Source organism: Mus caroli, chromosome 13 (genome assembly GCF_900094665.2).
Source record: "Mus caroli chromosome 13, CAROLI_EIJ_v1.1, whole genome shotgun sequence".
Taxonomy (NCBI): Eukaryota; Metazoa; Chordata; class Mammalia; order Rodentia; family Muridae; genus Mus; species Mus caroli.
Genome location: NC_034582.1, coordinates 14,271,204 through 14,276,497, shown reverse-complemented (window position 1 = coordinate 14,276,497; position 5,294 = coordinate 14,271,204).

The following is a 5,294-nucleotide window of genomic DNA, read 5'->3' as shown; positions in this document are numbered from 1 at the left end:
TAGAGCTTTTAGATGTGTTGTCAAGCTGCTTGTGTGTGCTCTCTTTAGTTTCTTTTTGGAGGCACTCAGAGCTATGAGTTTTCCTCTTAGAAATGATTTCATTGTGTGCCATAAGTTTGGGTATGGTGTGGCTTCATTTTCATTAGAGTCCAAAAAGTCCTTAATTTCTTTCTTTATTCCTTCTTTGGCCAAGGTATCATTGAGGAGAGTGTTGTTCAGTTTCCACGTGAATGTAGGCTTTCTATTATTTATTGTGTTATTGAAGATCAGCCTTAGTCCATGGTGATCTGATAGGATGCATGGNACAATTTCAATATTTTTGTATCTGTTGAGGCTTGTTTTGTGTCCAATTATGTGGTCAATGTTGGAGAAGGTACCATGAGGTGCTGAGAAGAAGGGATATCCTTTTGTTTTAGGATAAAATGTTCTGTAGTTGTCTGTTAGATCCATTTGTTTCATCACTTCTGTTAGTTTCACTGTGTCCCTGTTTAGTTTCTGTTTCCATGATCTGTGCATTGGTGAAAGTGGTGTGGCGAAGTCTCCCACTACTATTGTGTGAGGTGCAAAGTGTGCTTTGAGCTTTATTAAAGTTTCTTTAATGAATGAGTCTGCCCTTGCATTTAGAGAATGGATATCCAGTATTGAGAGTTCCTCTTGGAAGATTTTTATCTTTGATGAGTATGAAGTGCTCCTCCTTTTCTTTTCTTGATGACTTTGGGTTGGAAGTCGATTTTATTCAATATTAGAATGGCTACTCCAGCTTGTTTCTTCCTACCATTTGCTTGTAAAATTGTTTTCCAGNCTTTCATTCTGAGGTAGTGTCTGTCTTTTTTCCTGAGATGGGTTTCTTGTAAGCATCAAATGTTGGTTCTTGTTTGTGTAGCTGGTCTGTTAGTCTATGTCCTTTTATTGGGTAGATGAGTCCATTGATATTACGAGATATTAAGGAAAAGTAATTGTTACTTCCTATTATTTTTGTCGTTAAAGTTGGCATTCTGTTCTTCTGGCTGTCTTCCTTTAGGTTTGTTGAGAAATTACCTTCTTGCTTTTTCTAGGTCCTGGTTTCCTTCCTTGTATTGTTTTTTTTTCTGTTATTATCCTTTGAAGGGCTGGATTCGTGAAAAGATAATGTCTTAATTTGGTTCTTTCCTGGAATACTTTTGTTTCTCCATCTAAGGTAATTGAAAGTTTTGCTGGATATAGTAGCCTGGGTTGATATTTGTGTTCTCTTAGTGTCTGTATAACATCTGTCCAGGATCTTCTGGCTTTCATAGTCTCTGGTGACAAATCTGGTGTAATTCTGATAGGCTTGCCTTTATATGTTACTTGATCTTTTTCCCTTACTGCTATTAATATTCTATCTTTATTTAGTACATTTGTTGTTCTGATTATTATGTGTCGGGAGGAATTTCTTTTCTGGTCCAGTCTATTTGGAGTTCTGTAGGCTTCTTGTATGTTCATGGGCATCTCTTTCTTTAGGTTTGGGAAGTTTTCTTCTATAATTTTGTTAAAGATATTTCCTGGCCCTTTGAGTTGAAAATCTTCATTCTCATCTACTCCTTTTATCCGTATTTTTGGCCTTCTCATTGTGTCCTGGAATTCCTGGATGGTTTGAGTTAGGATCTTTTTGCATTTTCCATTTTCTTTGATTTTTGTGCCAATGTTCTCTATGGAATCTTCTGCACCTGAGATTCTCTCTTCCATCTCTTGTATTCTGTTGCTGATTTGTGCATCTATGGTTCCAGATTTCTTTCCTATGGTTTCTATCTCCAGCATTGCCTCACTTTGGGTTTTCTTTATTGTGTCTACTTCCCTTTTTAATTCTTGGATGGTTTTATTCAATTCTATCACCTGTTTGGTCGTGTTTTCCTGCAATTCTTTAAGGGATTTTTGTGCTTCCTCTTTAAGGTCTCTACCTGTTTAGCAGTGTTCTCCTGTATTTCTTTAAGTGAGTTATTAAAGTCCTTCTTGATGTCCTATACCATCATCATGAGATATGCGTTTAAATCCGGGTCTAGCTTTTCAGGTGTGTTGGGGTGCCCTGGACTGGGCTAGGTGGGAGTGCTGGGTTCTGATGATGGTGAGTGGTCTTGGTTTCTGTTAGTAAGATTCTTACTTTTACCTTTCCCCATCTGGTAACCTCTGGAGTTAGTTGTTATAGTTGTCTCTGGTTAGAGATTGTTCCTCAGGTGATTCTCTTAGCCTCTATCAGCAGACCTGCGAGACTAGCTCTCTCCTCTGAGTTTCAGTGGTCAGAGCACTCTCTGCAGGCAAGCTCTCCTCCTACAGGGAAGGTGCACAGATATCTGGCATTCGGACCTCCCTTCTGACCAAAGATGAAGGCCCAAAACAGGACCTGTCCCAGAGGCTGTGTTGCTTCTGCCCGTCACAGAAGCTGTTAGTTTTTGTAGTCCACTCACCTGCATATACTAGTCTCAGAGGGATCTGGGAACCAAGATGACTCCACCAGGTGCTCCTGCAAAGCCCTCCTGGGCAGGGCAGACACCTCTCCTCTGGCAGGGAATGTGCCCGGATGTCTGGAGCCTGAAAAGATGGCTGCCTTAGAAGCTCTGTGGCTCCTGCCTCTCGCAGAAGCTGTTAGCTTCTGTAGTCCACACTCACCTGTGCAGACTACTCTCCTGGAACCAAGATGTCCCCCGCCGATGCTCCTAGTATCTTCTTTTTTATTGGACATTTTATTTATTTCTATGTCAAATCTTCTTTAATCTCCCTTTTTATTGTAGAGATTTTATTGTATTGATTTTATTGTAGAGATCTTTCACTTCTTTCTTAGGTTTATTCCTACAGTTATCATTACTTGGGATATGTTATGGATGGAATATTATATTTTTATACACATATGACAGTATAAAGCATCATGGAAAGTTTCTTCTCTGGTCATGTCTAATTGAAATTCTAAATGTTTCTTGTGTTTGTACACATGCTTCCTTCCCTGGATTTTAGAAGTTGTCTGATATTATTTCAGTAAAACTGTCTATTCCTTTCAACTTTATCTCAGCTTCTTATAATTGATGAGTTCTACAGTTTGACCTCTTGAATGTATCTCAGAATTCTGTGTTCTATTTTGCTTTTCTGTTACTGTGATAAACACCTTGACCCGGCCTGAGCATCTGCAGCAGACATCTTGGTTCCGGGACTCCGCCGAGGGTATTCTGCATAGGTGAGAGTGCAGAATACAGAAGCTAACAGCTTCTGAGACAGGCGGGAGCCACAGAGCTTCTAAGGTAGCCCCCTTTTCGGGCCCCAGACATCTGGCCACTTTCCTGGCTAGAGGATAGGGGTCCGCCCAGCCTGGGAGGTCTTGGCCTGAGCATCTGCTGCAGACATCTTGGTTCCAGAACTCCTCAGAGAGTATTCTGCACAGGTGAAAGTGTAGAATACAGAAGCTAACAGCTTCTGGGACAGGTCCTATTTTGGGCTTTCATATTCGGCCAAATGGCATTAGGAGGGAGGTCCTAACGCCAGATATCTGTGCACCTCCCCTGTAAGAGGAGAGCTTGCCTGCAGAGAGTGCTCTGACCACTAAAACTCAGAGGAGAGAACTAGTCTCCCAGATCTGCTGATAGAGGCTAACAGAATCACCTGAGGAACAAGCTCTAACCAGAGACAACTAAATCAACTAACTCCGGAGGTTACCAGATGGCAAAAGGTAAATGTAAGAATCTTACTAACAGAAACCAAGACCACTCACCATCACCAGAACCCAGCATTCTGACCTCGAACAGTCCAGGGCACCCCAACACACCCAAAAAGCTAGATCTGGATATAAAAGCATATCTCATGATGATGGTAGAGGACATCAAGGAGGACCTTCATAACTCACTCAAAGAAATACAGGAGAACACTGCCTAACAGGTAGAAGACCTTAAAAAGGAAGCACAAAAATCCATTAAAGAATTACAGGAAAACACGACCAAACAGGTGATAGAATTGAATAAAACCATCCAAGACCTAAAAAGGGAAGTAGACACAATAAAGAAAATACAAAGTGAGGCAAAGCTGTAGATAGAAACCATAGAAAAGAAATCTGGAACCACAGATGGGAGCATCAGCAACAGAATACAAGAGATGGAAGAGAGAATCTCAGGTGCAGAAGATTCCAGAGAACATCAGCACAACAATCAAAGAAAATGCAAAAAGATCCTAACACAAAACATCCAGGACATCGAGGACACAATGAGCAAACTAAACCTACGGATAAAAGGAGTAGATGAAAATGAAGATTTTCAACTCAAAGGACCAGTAAATATCTTTAACAAAATTATAGAAGAAAACTTCCCAAACCTAAAGAAAGATATGCCCATGAACATACAAGAAGCCTACAGAACTCCAAATAGACTGGACCAGAAAAGAAATTCCTCCCGACACACAATAATCAGAACAACAAATGTACTAAATAAAGATAGAATATTAAAAGCAGTAAGGGAAAAGGGTCAAGTAACATATAAAGGCAAGCCTATCATAATTACACCAGATTTTTCACCAGAGACTATGAAAGCAAGAAGAGCTTGGACAGATGTTATACAGACAATAAAAGAACACAAATGCCAACACAGGATACTATACCCAGCCAAACTTTCAATAACCTTAGATGGAGAAACAGAAGTATTCCACGAAAGAACCAAATTCAGACATTATCTTTCCACGAATCCAGTCCTTCAAAGGATAATAACAGAAAAAACCAATAAAGTATGGAAACCACATCCTAGATAAAGCAAGAAGGTAATCCCTCAACAAACCTAAAGGAAGTCAGCCAGAACAGAATGCCAACTTTAACAACAAAAATAATAGGAAGCAACAATTACTTTTTCTTAATATCTCTTAATATCAATGGATTCAACTCCCCAATAAAAAGTCATAGACTAATAGACAGGCTACACAAACATGACCCAACGTTTTGCTGCTTACAGGAAACCCATCTCAGGAAAAAAGATAGACACTACCTCAAAATGAAAGGCTGGAAAACAATTTTACAAGCAATTGGTCTAAAGAAACAAGCTGGAGTAGCCATTCTAATATAGAATAAAATCGACTTCCAACCCAAGGTCATCAAAAAAGACAAGGAGGGGCACTTCATACTCATCAAAGGTAAAATCTTCCAAAGAGGAACACTCAATTCTGAATATCTATGTTCCAAATACAAGGGCAGCCACATTAATTAAAGAAACTTTACTAAATCTTAAAGCACACATTGCACCTCACACAATAGTAGTGGGAGACTTCACCACACCACTTTCACCAATGCACAGATCATGGAAACAGAAACTAAACAG